Source organism: Nothobranchius furzeri, chromosome 12, assembly GCF_043380555.1.
Source record: "Nothobranchius furzeri strain GRZ-AD chromosome 12, NfurGRZ-RIMD1, whole genome shotgun sequence".
NCBI classification, from domain to species: Eukaryota; Metazoa; Chordata; class Actinopteri; order Cyprinodontiformes; family Nothobranchiidae; genus Nothobranchius; species Nothobranchius furzeri.
The window spans coordinates 44,926,280-44,940,208 of NC_091752.1; the positions used below are offsets into that span (position 1 = coordinate 44,926,280).

The following is a 13,929-nucleotide window of genomic DNA, read 5'->3' on the forward strand; positions in this document are numbered from 1 at the left end:
GGAATAAGCAATGATGAAATATGAGCTTTGATGTTATCTTAAAAACTTAATTAAGTGTCATAGAAAATTGTGATGTCTGGGTTGAAAAATAAGTCTGGCTGAATGTTTACTTTGGTTTAACAAATTATCATATTACTAAACCCATCAGACGCCAGGTGTGTTGTACGGTACCCGTGTGATCAGGCTTCTCAGCGATCCTGCTGGCCACAAAGCCTCCTCGGCATTCGAGTAGTTTGATTTCTGGATGGCTGAGGCCGCATTCCTCTGAATCTTCATCAGCTGGTCAGACATAACCTCCGGGTCTGCCGGCAAGACGTTTCATGTCTGATGAGTTGCTCCTCTGATGGACTTTTGCAGTTTTGCAAAGAAAGTCCGACCTTGGAAAGGATGGTTCATGTTCTACTGACCCAGTTTGGCAGAACTGTCACAGCTAGCTGGAATTGAATTTTTAAGGAAGTGTTACCTCTTTTGTAATGTTTGTTGTTTACAAATTTTGGCAAATCAGAATCTAACAAGTGTAATGGGTTTTTACCAAGAGTCCTCAGACATCACTCCTTCCTCAGTCATTTATTAATATAGTAATATTAATACAGGGTTCTCGCTGAGTCTTAAAAAGTCTTGAAAACATTGAATTTAGGAATTTGTTGGGGTTATTAGGAGCGAACAATTAGTAAGCTTCAACTTACTTTTGGATTCTTCAATAAATTCTGTAAATATGGGAATATTTACTGATTTATTAATTAATTAGGATATTCTTAGATATACGGGGCACCATTCCCCTTTTACCGGGGAAAAATTGAATCCAAAACTCTTATCAGTCTTTCTTGAAGTTCGTAGAATCCTTGGAGCAGAGACTTCTCTTCGACACAACAAAGCTACTGGAGACGAAAATCTGAATTTTATAACGTTTAATTAACAATTTGTCAAATGAATAAACAGTGGCATAAATGAATAATAACCATGTGATATAATAAAAGGATGTATATTCAAAATAATGTTCAAGGTGTTTGTGTGGTGTGTGTGAGTGAGTGTGTGTGTGTGTGTGTGTGTGAGAGAGATGAATGGGTCTTTGTTTCCCCAGAGTAGGTGGGGGAAAGTGAGCTGTGAGTGTGTGTGGGGCTCTTCCCCTCCCCTCGCATTCAACAGGAGACCTGGATGTGTAAAGTTTTCTACTTTCCCGAACACTTAGTGGCTTAGAATCACAGTAAAACTTAACTCAAACACTTCAAAAGTTAACAAACAACAAAAGGTCACTTGTAAATTATTTAATCTAAAAGGAGTCGGCAGCCTGGCCAGAGCTGACGACTAAAAGCGATGATCAATAAGCAGTTTATTCTTTCAAAATGACCCGAAGGACGAATTGGGAGCGAAAGAGGAAAACACGAAGCTACTTTTTAAGCAATAGCGCGGTTTTATTGCTTATTCTGGACTATAGAGGAAACGGGAGAAGAAAAGGAGAGAAAAAAATGAGTTTTCTGATCACCAGATGAGCAGCAAGGCGTCCCCCGCTGTTATGACTTGACGGTTCTCCGTTTTTCTCCGCAGTTTTCAGCGTCATCCGTCGGTTTGATGCTTTCTCCGTTGTTTGGCTCCACGTGTGTTTCTCCACGGCTGGACACAAAGAGAACGAAGTTTCTTTTGTGCTGAGTTTGACAACTTACAGCGTCTCTGAGAGCTGAATGGAGCTCCGCTCGTTCCCAGTCAGGTCCCGATGGAGTTAAGAGTGGTTTCCAGCGGTTGCGTGGCTCAACTTGGCACTTAGAGCTTCCGCGTGCTCAAGTTGTCGGAGCGTTGACAAGCGTGTCCTTACCGCCAGGTATCCTGGGCAAAAGAACAAGGTTTCTTTGTCTCTGCTGAAGATTTATGGTCTTAGTTCGCGGGAAAAGCACCACGGCTTCCCGCACATGCGCAGAACGTGTTTCTGGTACTAGGCGGTGACATCATCCCAATGCTTCCGTGTGCAAAGCATCATGGGAAATGAAGTTTCTTGGCGCTGATGTGGTTATTTGCTTTTCAGAGCAATTTAAGCACAGTCATTTTGGAGAAAATCACTGCATAGTAATTTCCTCATGAGGTCAGACCCTCAACATTCCCCCTTTTGGTTTCGGGGATCGCGCCCAAAGCTCGATCGTCGGAAGCACAGATGGGTTTGTTCCTCATGAACGTAGGTCGACTTGATTGTCGGAAGCACAGGTGGGTTTGTCCCTTAGGACGTTGGTCTCCTTGGACGCCTTTGTCTTTGGTCTTTGTCTTGGATCCTGGCGCCTTTGGTCTTTGATCCTGGTCAGGCACAAAGAGGATAGGAAACGGGATAGTCCCCAACGCGCATAACGAGAAGAAGCCACTCACGCAGGTGGTACGCAATGATGATGTCGTCCATGCGAGAGGTAGTAGTGTAGAAGGAGGAAGGTCGGTGGGCGGTTAACTCCACGAGGGGACCCAAAGGCATCTCACCGCCGGCCATACAGTTCAGTTTATGGAGCACGCGGTGATGTACGAGGTCCATAGTTCGCAAACGCGCATTGACCTATGTGGTCCCAAGATTCCCCCCTTTTTGGTCCAAAGGGTGGATCAGGACAGTCTTTGGGCTAAAACAAGGACCATAAAACTAAGAGGTACTACAATGTGCTGGTGCGTCAGACAGAGTCATTGACAGACTGAGCTGGGCCGGCACATAACCACTAGTTAATATGTGACCAAGTAAGAAACAAAAATACAGAAAACCCAAAAAAAAAACATATAACATCCAAGAAAATTCATAGCAACCTTGAGGTCTCATAAAATACATTCTTAGGTCATACAGTCAGTGTGTAGCTTATAAAGAATGTGACATACTGCAACACTCAGATAAATATGTGAGGTAGACTAAAATGAGAACTACTCTTAGGTTTACAGAATAACAAAGAAAATGTTGCTCATCCCCTTTAGACAGGTGTGGTACATTCACGCTTGGAGTCTCCCCGAACGCGGTTACGAGGCACACCGTAGGTGAGCAAGTGCATCTTATCTTGGAGTTTCTTAACACTCCTGTAGGCGGAATAAGCAATCACGGCCGTGATGAGCCATTCCATCCCCAGGGCGACCAATGTGCAGATTAAAGTCGTATAATCTGTGTCAATGTAGCGTCTTGGGCGTCAAAGTAAGTTCACGCGGGTTTTGTGTGAACTTAGCAAATTTGGTTCCTTCAATCAGTAATTGTTGGTCAATTTCTAAATCGAAGGCAAAGTTACAACCCCGGAAAGCGTCCATGATCTCAATCTCTGAGTCATGCTGTTCGAGGTTGAGGTGATGGAGTGTCAGGTTTAGGGATGGGTACCTTTGACATTTGAATCGATCCGGTACTAATTCCCGGTACCTACGAGTCGATACCGGTACTTAACGGTACCAATTTTCGATACTTTTGAGTGTTTATTATTTTAATTCTCTTTTATAATTAAATATATATTTTTCTCAATATATAACCATATTTGATAAATATCACGATAAATAACATACAAGTTTGTATTTTAACATCGTCCTTGTAGTTTTATAAGCTGATAGTTAAACTGAAGCAAACATCTTTACTGTGAACTAAATTTACTGTGTATCTTCATTCCTTTTGCCGTCCTTTTTCATTTGATTTTTCCTACTGGGAAGTTAGAATTTCCGAGGAGAAAGCGAACGCACCATTAGCTGATAACAATGGTGGCAATGGAAGCTAACATATCAAGCTAACGTTATCTTTAACAGTTTATTTAGCTGCTGGAGCAGATTAAAACGATGATGCCTCAAACTTAGATCGTTGTCACTGGTTTTACCTTCACCCAATCACCCGTCGCATTTAGTAAAGTAAAGCCAAACTTTAGAGCGCGTTCATGTTCTTCTAGTCAGAAATTCGGAGTTCCGAGGAGAAAGCGAACGCACCATTAGCGAAACGGAAGCTAACAAATCAAGGTAACGTTATCTTAAACATTTTATTTACCTACTGGAGCAGATTAAGATGAGGATGTCTCACTTAGATCGTTGTCTGTCGCTAGTTTCATCACCCAGTTACCCATCACATTTAGTGAAGTGGACCCAAGCTTTAGCGTGCGTTCTTTCTACCATGCTGCTCTGTTTACAACGGGCTCGCAGGGACCGGCGACATAACGCTCTTGCGCATGCGCAACTGTCTTGGCAGTACCGAAACGAGGCACCGTTTGAAATGACGTGAATCGGTGTTCGGTCGGTTCTATGGAATTCGGTCGGTACCTTAAAAAGTACCGAATTCGGTACTCATCCCTAGTCAGGTTTCTAGTTCAAAGTGGAAATGCCTACTGTCCTTTCAAATACCAATGTTCAGCATCGACTTAAACCTATAGATGTGAGGTGTCACAATTATGGGAACGTTTGACAGGAAACCGAGTTCTAATTTTCTGCATCAACGTGAATGGGAATTGCACTGCCTAGGCTGTACGCTAGGTGGATTTGTGAAAGGTGCACAGTAGAGGGGTAGCAGCTGTCAAGCTATCTTTGAGCAGGTCCAGTGGTACCAAGTACGGGGAAATACGACTTTCAACCAAGCTGTCCAGCGTGGAACTTACTTCCCTGAGCAGGTCCTACATCAAATCTCTCACCACTCGTGTGTACACAATATCCTGAGGTATGGTTTCAGACAAAGTCTTGATTGCACGTAGAGATTCATTAATCAGAGCAGAATGTAGGTTGACCGTTACAAGAGTACCCTGTAAGGTTTTAGTAAGAGCTTCCTGTTTGCGGTCTAGGAGGAGGAGGTTCTCTTGGTTAGTGAAAATGACGGCGGGGGGGGGGGCTTGGTTCTTTGTCGGTTAGTACATGTTAGTGGGTTAAACGTGCACTTTCCCCCCTTTCCATTTCCATGCATAGAACTATGTAGCGACTACGTCTACCTCCTGCGGGGAGTCTGGTCTCTGTACCCGCGGGGATGGTTTGACGTAGGGTTTGATTTGGTTTGCATGCACCCATTTGTAGACAGGCTCCTGTCTCGCTTTGGTGATGCGTAACCTGTATGCAACTGGAGAGAGTTTTGCCACGATCTCAAATGGTCCTGACCAGCAGGGCAGGAACTTCTTAGGTTTGCGTGCCGGTTGGGCGAACCGAAAGTAGAATACTTTGTCACCCACCTCGTATTCGCGGCTGGTTGTCTTTTGGTCGTAGTAGGCCTTAGCGCCTTCTACGTTGGTCTCCAGTTTCTTCTGAGCGTGCGCGAACGTAGCTCTGAGGTGTGTTTTCAAGTCTGCCACATACTGATGAGCGGTATAGGCAGTGGCAACACTGACATCCTCTGGGTGATACAGGAGGTGCAGTGGTAGAGTCATCAGTCTGCCGGTCATCATCTCAAAGGGCGTAACCCCCGTGGATCGCTGTGGAGTGGACCGTATGGCCATCAGGACCAGAGGGAGCTTGACGTCCCAGTCCTTCCCAGTGGAGCAGACGTAGTTTTTGAGCATGGAGACGACCGTGCGGTTCATCCGTTCGACCTGTCCGGATGACTGTGGGTGATAGGGGAGGTAGAATCTCACTTCCACTCCCAAAAGTTCAAACAGGGACGTCATTACACTGGATGTGAAATGAGTTCCTCGGTCAGAGTCAATGCAGAGTGGAAGTCCCCATCGACTGAAAACGTGGTTAATCAGCAGTACAGCGGTTGTGACGGCTGTATCGTTTGGCGCTGGAAGGCACTCAACCCACTTTGTGAAACTGCAAGTTACAGTTAGCATATATTTGTTTCCTCTTGCCGATTTGGGAACCGGTCCAACCCAGTCGATCTGCAGGTGGGACCAAGGGAAGGTTATTCCCCTGCGTTGCAGTGGTGCTCTAGCAAGCGGCTGGGAGGGTTGAAACTGGGCACAGATGAGGCAGCCTTGGACATAGCTGTGTACGTCCTTGGACATCGACGGCCAATATGCTACTTCTGTCAGTGACGCGAGGGTAGCTTTTGCTCCGCGGTGACCTCCAACCGGAGTGTCGTGGGCGTAGGCAAGCATCACTCCTCTGTGGTCGAGTGGAACAACCCAGCGCGGCGGGCTGTGGTCGTCACGCATGTAAACTAACAAATCGTTTTGTAGTTTCAGATGCGCGAGTTGACAATGCAGGTTTACCAAATCTCTGCTTGCGCCCATAGGTGGTGATGGTTGTTCAGGCATCGGGCCCTTTTGGAGAAGCTCGCGGATGAGCTTCAGGTCAGGATCTTGTTCCTGCATGGTGACTAGGTCCGCATCATGTGGTTGTCTGCCTAGAAACACTGGTACCTCAACGGTCCGAGGTTCGTCTGCCTGTTTAGCATGTCGACGAGTAATCGCGCAGACCTCGTGAACGGCCTTGGGTGGAAGCCACTCGTCTTTGAATTCCCAGCAGGTTCCCTGGTCAGCACCGAGCTTAGCAAGGCGGTCAGCTTCGTCATTACCATCTTTCTCCGGACCTAGGGTCCTGGAGTGACCTTTGACCTTTTTCCAGTAGACCATTATGCCTTTCTCAGTGGTGAGCAGATCACACGCTAGGAATAACTCCGAGTGTTTCACGTCTCTGTTCCTGGCGTTTTTCATGTGGTTCTCCTTCCACATGGGGAAGTGAGAAATGAAGCTGTGTCTAGCGTAGTTTGAATCTGAGCAAAGGACGATTTGAGTGATGTCCAAGGCTGCCGCCTGCTGGAGGGTTATCAACACTGCAGCAATTTCGGCGTACTGACTAGACTTTTGGCCCAACCGGTAGTGATTTGGTTGCTTAGTGTCACAGTCCACCCAAACGACTCCAACCCCAGCACGGAGCTGGCCTTCGTGAAGGTAGGCACATCCGTCAGTGTAAACTTTCGGAAGCCCTTGGCAAACATTCTCATCAAAGTAGCGATGATTGTATGCGGTTGGGTAGACTGCGGCAGGTGTGTCCAGGGGGCCCATGACGGAGTCAGAGTCACAGTGCTGGCAGCCTGCTAGCCCTTGTCCTAGCGCTAGCTTGGTGTTCTGACCATACTTGACCTCAATGTTGTATCCTTGGAGCACCATCATCCACGTCGCAATGCGGCTGTTTGACACTCTTCCTTCGCGCAGTCGCTGGCTGTTTAAGAAGGTGACAGGCTGATGACACGTTTCAATGATCACTTTCTGTCCACCGATGTAACTACGAAAGTGTTCGACGGCCCAGACTGTAGAGAGGAGAGCTCTCTCGCAGTCTGAGAACTGGAGTTCCACCTTGCTCAGAGGCTTGCTGGCGTATGCCACAACTCTCATGTCCTGATCGTGTTTCTGCTTCAAAGCAGCGCTCAGGCAGTGAGAGGAGAAAGTAGCCTCTATGTAGAACTCTTTATCCTTGTCTGGGTAAGCCAGACAGGGTGCGGACGCCAACTTCTGTTTTAGGAACTGGAAGGAGAGTTCTTGGGGTCTGTCCCACACGAAAGGTGTGTCGTTCCGAAGCAGCTCAGTGAGGGGCCTCGCTGTTTCAGCGTACTCCTCAATGAACTGCCTGGAGTAGTTGCAGACTCCGAGGAAGCTCCTGAGTTCAGTCAGATTAGCTGGGGCTTTGATGTCCTGAATGGCTCTAATGCGTCCCGCTTGGGGCTCGACTCCATTAGGGCCAACCAGCAGTCCAACATACTCCACTTTGGTTCGACACCACTGTCCCTTGAGAATCGCCAATTTAGCTCCGGCGTCAGCGAGCTGTTGCAGCACGTGACGGAGTTCGGCCAGGTGCTCCTCGAAGGTTCGACTCCTCATCAAGATGTCATCGACATATATGAGGTTCCCTCTAGAAGCAGCATCTGACATGGCTTTGTGGAGGAAGATGTTGAACTCTGCAGGTGAGTTAGAGTAGCCAAAGGGGCAGCGGTTCCAAGTATATTGGCGATTTCCAAAGGAGAAAGCCAGTTTATACTGGTCCGCCGGCTCAACCTTCATGGTCCAGAAGCCGTTGGCTACGTCAACCGTAGAGAAGAAACGAGCATCTCTGACTCTGGCTATCTCCTGATCTAAATGGATCATAGGCCACCTGGAGAGAGGTACTTGTTTGTTCAGTGCACGATAGTCTATGGTGAGACGCCATTTCCCAGTCGGTTTCAGAACCGGCCAGATGGGAGAGTTGTAAGTGGAGTTACACTCTCTGATGATGTTTTTCTCCTTCAGCTGATCGAGGATCTCCTGGATCGACTCATAAGCAGCGAGGGGAATCTTGTACTGACGTACAAAAGTAGGAGGGGCATTCGGGTTCGTCGGAATGCGAACCGTGTGCAGGTTTGTGAGTCCACAGTCCAGGGAGTCCCTGGATAAGATGGACTGAAACTCATAGAACAGGCTTCTAAGCGCTGCTCTCTGCTCCTCTGACTCCAGCGCATCCGCTTTGTCAAGCTGCTGGCTGACTTCGGCCTCGAAGCCGTCATAAGGTTCAGAGGAGGAGGGTCTCTGGTGTTCCGGGCTTTCAACCGGTGACTCAGAGGGTTGAGTATTTATTGCAAAAACCGTTAGACACTGACCGCCGTCAGCATCTAAGGTTGCACTGCAAATGGGTTCCTCAGGAAGGGCGTCATGCCGCTTGATGGTAATCATTTGTGAAGGGAAAGTACTGAATGTGTCTACACCAACCTGTCTGTCGTTCAAGAACAACGGAAGTTGTCCGATCACGGGGACTGAAAGTTCGAAGTCATGGAATGAGCTATCTATCAGCATGCCCAAGGGCTTTCCTGCCGGCATGTGGATAGGACTCCGGGTCGGATTTTCGACCAACAAGTAGGCAGAACGATTGTTCAGCTCCAAGAGTGGCGTGCCACAGACGGCTAAGTTGAGCTCCAAGAAGTGTGGTGATGGCTGGAAGAAGGCCTGTGTGCCTGGCAGCTTCTGATGCTTCATCAGGGTCAGACGAACAGGCACTCCTTTGACCAGTGGGGGCAGAACCGTGCTGGCCTCAACCACTGCACGGCAGGCCTGTGGAATGGTCTGACCGGACAGCAAGTGTTCAGGGCCTTCTGAGCGAGGCTCAGAGGATGGTGTGGCTCGGGCCCAAAGGACTTGACTGCAAGTGTCCAGCTGGGCACCGAGTCGAACCAGCAGATCTGCTCCGATGAGTGCAGGTGGATCAAGCTGTGGTATGATGCTGAATGTATGTGTGAGCTGTCTTGCTCCAAGTTGGATAGTCAGAGAGCAGACCTCTGGCGCTTTCAGGAGCCTCTGCGGCCAAGTAGGTGACAAGAGCCGATGGCTACGTGTCACGCTGACCAGAAGGGGGTCCTTCTGACGCAGGTGTTCAAACATCTGCTGGCTGATGGCTGACTTTTCCGACCAAAGAGCAAGGCGAGCATCTGAGATGTGGGTGCAGTTGATGGTAAGACCACCAACTATGTGTGGTGCATATGGCTGCAGGCTGACGTTCTTCAGCGAGCAGAGAAAAGATGAATGTGTGCGGAACGGAGTTCCAGGAGCGGTTTCATGCCTTTGCAGGCGGACATCGTCTGTGGGAGCTGTAGGGAGGGGCATGACCTTGGAACAAGGGTTTTGCTGCTCACTTATGCTGACTTCAAGAATGGAGGATGGTCGGCTGCTATCCGGGTTCCAGGGCTTAGGTGTGTCCACCTGGGCCCACAGTTGACCCTTCTGGCAGTCGATGAGGGGAGCTAGACGTTCAAGCAGGTCCTGACCAATGAGAAGTGGTTCAGTGTCTAGCTGGCAGACATAAAACGGGTGAACCAGAGTCATGTCTTGGAAGGTGATGTCCAGCCACGCCCGGTGAGTGATACACTCCCGGGTCTGGGTGTAGCTGGTGATTTTCAGGTCACAGGGCTCTACCTGGACTGGTTTCCCGAGTGACCGCATGGTGTCAGACACGCGATGGAACAGCGTGGAGCACATCAGGGTGATTTCTGAGCCGGTATCCAGCAGAGCATCAACCTGTATGCATCCACCTACGTTGGTGCTACAGTACAAACGGCGAGCATGATCATGGTTTGTTAAGTCACCAAGGAACTTCAGAAATTTAGTATCAGGTTTCTCTGGGGGGTAGATTTCAGGAGACTCCTGTGATCTACCAGTAGTGTTCCCCCAGCTGATCAGGTAGGTCCTGGCCACGCTGGGAGGTTGAGCCACGCCTAGTCATGCTGACGTTGGCTCTGGGTCTGGCTTCTTAGAAGAAGACTTTGGTGCAGGGGTCTCATCTGCAGATCTCAGCTGTTCCTTCTGTTTAGCTAGGAACTGCTGAAACATCTCCTGGAGGTCGGCTTTGGTCAAGTACTCACCTGCGGACTTGTGTTCGGGACCTACCTGTGGGCGGCGCTCCTTAAACCTTCCACTGTTCCGACCTGCCTGCCGTTGGTTTTGGTTGGGCCACTTCTTGTCTGATTGTCCAGACCTAGGCGGCCAATCAGCACCCCCCTTCCCCTGTTGAGGAGATTGGGACTGCTCTCGCGGTTTAACAGGTCTAGGTTTAGCAGATTTTGGCTTAGTGGGTGGAGCTTCTGTGCCTTCAAGCTCCAAACGCGGCTCGGCGTCGGGAGCTAGGTGCATGACGCGGTGATGTGCGTCAGGCTTTTGGGGCTTTCCGCCGGCTTCCCAAGCCTGTTGAGCGTATCTCCTAATCTCCTGAGTTGTCAGTTTTTTCATCCGACAATACATTGAGACTTCGGATCGAACACACTCGTGCAGGTTGTGAATGAACAGGGATCTGAAGGCAGGGTCTTCCTCGAGCCCAGGGCCGTTTCGACCTTGGAAGTAAGCACTTTTGAGTCGGCGATAATACTCTCTGGGGGGTTCGTTCCTCCCGTGTTTGATGGAGAAGGCCCCCATTGTAGCTGACGCAGAGTCTGCATACGTGGCGTATTCATCTCTCAACGCTCGGCAGAGCGAGGAGTACCGATCACGAATGTCAGGTGGTAGAGTTTCCATGAAACCGTGCACCGTTCTAGATGTGGTTTTCCAAATTAGCTTGAGCTTTTCCCTTGAAGAGGGTGCTGGAAGATCAAGCAGACAACGTTCTATCTCCCTGAGATAATCGTCGACATTGGATTCATTGGTGTTAGGATCAAAGCGTTCTATGTCTTTAGCTAGCGATTCAATTTGACGTACACGGAGCCCTGACTCACGGTACGGCGCGTCATCCTCTGACTCTGACCCACGGTCTGTCTCAGAGGGCGCTGGATATCGCTGGTGTGCTCTGGGCTCCCAATGTTGACTCCTGGGACCCAAATTGGGGTCTGGCATGCTGTGGCGGGCTGCTGGCACGTCACGTGGGTGTCCTGGGAGGTCCTCCTCCCGGGGCACGTCTGCGAAGTGCAGCCTGCGTCTTTCAACTGGGGCTTCTGCGTAATACGCTCTGTCCGGGTACGGACTAGCGTAGGATGCTTTGTGCTGCAGCTGGTTATCGGCATGCCAAATACCGGAGTAGCTAGGATGGGTGGATGGTTGAGGTGCATAACCCCAATCGGCACCTTGCACCCTTCGTGGACTGGGGGAGCGGTCTAAATAGAGGTGCCGCTCAGCTGGTCGACTTCTCACTGATTGAGAAGGCCGTGAAGATGAGGGTGGTGGTCCAACCTGGGGTTCGAGGGCGAACTGCCCTCGGCCCCTAGGTGGTCCTGAATGCCCTATAGTGTGTGTAGGGAACGGGGCCGAAGGTTGGGACAGATGAGCTTCATCTCTCCCCTGCGGCGCGTGTCCGTCCAGAGAGTCCCACACCACATACTGTTGATTATCGTATGGAGACGTATCAGGAGGTAGCCTACCTTTACGGCGGGACGGCGGTCCCTCGCTACCTTGGGTGGAGGAAACCAATTGGTCTTTGGCGATCGTCCTGGGCGGACCCTGGTTGGCTTTGCCGGCTTGCTTTCGTACCGGTGTGGGAGAGCACTCTGGCTCAGCCTCAGAGTCACGGTGTTCCCCCCCTTCCCACTGTCTGTTGTCATCAGCAGAAGGGGGCGGGGTCTTCTCCCCATCTTCCCCAGAATCGGTGCTGGTTTCGTCTTCCTCCTCATCATCCTTCTGCCTTCCATTTTGCTGCCTTTCAGCTAGCATACTCTGGAGGTTCATGATCTTCTGACCACGTTGGAGTCCTCTCTGATAGAGGATCAGGGCTAACTTAGCTAAGTGAACCTGGATTGGTTTTGTACCATCCGGGTTTTCTATTTGATCGATTACAGCTTCTAGCTCGACGCTACGCTGTTCTTCAGTGAAATCCCTAGAAGGGTAGTCGGGTTCTCGAGCAACCGCGACCAGTTTGGACAATATTTGTCCAGAAAGTAGGCCAGGTTCATAGTCGTGGGCCGCAGCGCCACCTGGTTGCTGGGAGTTGGTCAGTTCACTACTCTGTCCCTCCATTTAACAACCGAACCAAAAATAGCCTAGTAGAGCTTCTGCAGATAGCTCAAACTGCACCTTTTGGGCAGCAACTGCTAGCTTTGTAGCAGAAAAACACTAAATTAACCTTTGTGCGCACAGGTTTTAGCGTTTTAAGATTGCACGGAATGCCGTGACTGACGCTTAAAATACTATTCCTTTCAGTATTTTAGCAAAAGCTGGTGCGTTGCCGTAGCAACGTCTTACAACACTTGCAGTGTTAAGTATGCTAGTTATTCCTTCAGAATATTAGCAAACAAGGTGTTATCAGTCTTTGAGTGAAGGTTTCAGTTAGTTACAATAGCCACTGTGAGTTAAAGTCGCTAAATTAGCAGTTAATTTTAGCCTAAAAGGGTTAGTCAGAATCGCTTACATACTGCACCTTTAATGAAGAACTGAATTTTAACCTAAAAGGTTAACCAGAATTAATTACACGTTGCACCTTTAAGGAAAAACTGAATTTTAACCTAAAAGTCAACCAGAATTAATTTACATGTTGCACCTTTAAAGAAGCACTGAGTTACTGGTGAGAGTTCGATGCAGCTTCCTGCTCAGCGAAATCAGCACCACTCTGTTACTGGTTCAAGGCTGAACAACTGATTATTTTTAATTCAAGCTCTTTGGATTTATTTGTTTGTTTGTGCCGGATAGAAATCTCTGTGTATCCAAGCCTCACGCGGGCTCACCAATTAATGTTGGGGTTATTAGGAGTGAACAATTAGTAAGCTTCAACTTACTTTTGGATTCTTCAATAAATTCTGTAAATATGGGAATATTTACTGATTTATTAATTAATTAGGATATTCTTAGATATACGGGGCACCATTCCCCTTTTACCGGGGAAAAATTGAATCCAAAACTCTTATCAGTCTTTCTTGAAGTTCGTAGAATCCTTGGAGCAGAGACTTCTCTTCGACACAACAAAGCTACTGGAGACGAAAATCTGAATTTTATAACGTTTAATTAACAATTTGTCAAATGAATAAACAGTGGCATAAATGAATAATAACCATGTGATATAATAAAAGGATGTATATTCAAAATAATGTTCAAGGTGTTTGTGTGGTGTGTGTGAGTGAGTGTGTGTGTGTGTGTGTGTGTGTGTGTGTGTGTGTGTGTGTGTGTGTGTGTGTGTGTGTGAGAGAGATGAATGGGTCTTTGTTTCCCCAGAGTAGGTGGGGGAAAGTGAGCTGTGAGTGTGTGTGGGGCTCTTCCCCTCCCCTCGCATTCAACAGGAGACCTGGATGTGTAAAGTTTTCTACTTTCCCGAACACTTAGTGGCTTATAATCACAGTAAAACTTAACTCAAACACTTCAAAAGTTAACAAACAACAAAAGGTCACTTGTAAATTATTTAATCTAAAAGGAGTCGGCAGCCTGGCCAGAGCTGACGACTAAAAGCGATGATCAATAAGCAGTTTATTCTTTCAAAATGACCCGAAGGACGAATTGGGAGCGAAAGAGGAAAACACGAAGCTACTTTTTAAGCAATAGCGCGGTTTTATTGCTTATTCTGGACTATAGAGGAAACGGGAGAAGAAAAGGAGAGAAAAAAATGAGTTTTCTGATCACCAGATGAGCAGCAAGGCGTCCCCCGCTGTTATGACTTGACGGTTCTCCGTTTTTC

General features: G+C 48.3%; 1 protein-coding gene across 7 annotated transcripts in view; it reads left to right on the top strand.

The window, feature by feature from the left end:
- The window catches only part of LOC107396544 (ubiquitin carboxyl-terminal hydrolase 54), a 143,777-nt gene that overhangs the window by 81,148 nt on the left and 48,700 nt on the right, over nt 1-13,929 (top strand). The window lies entirely within an intron of this gene.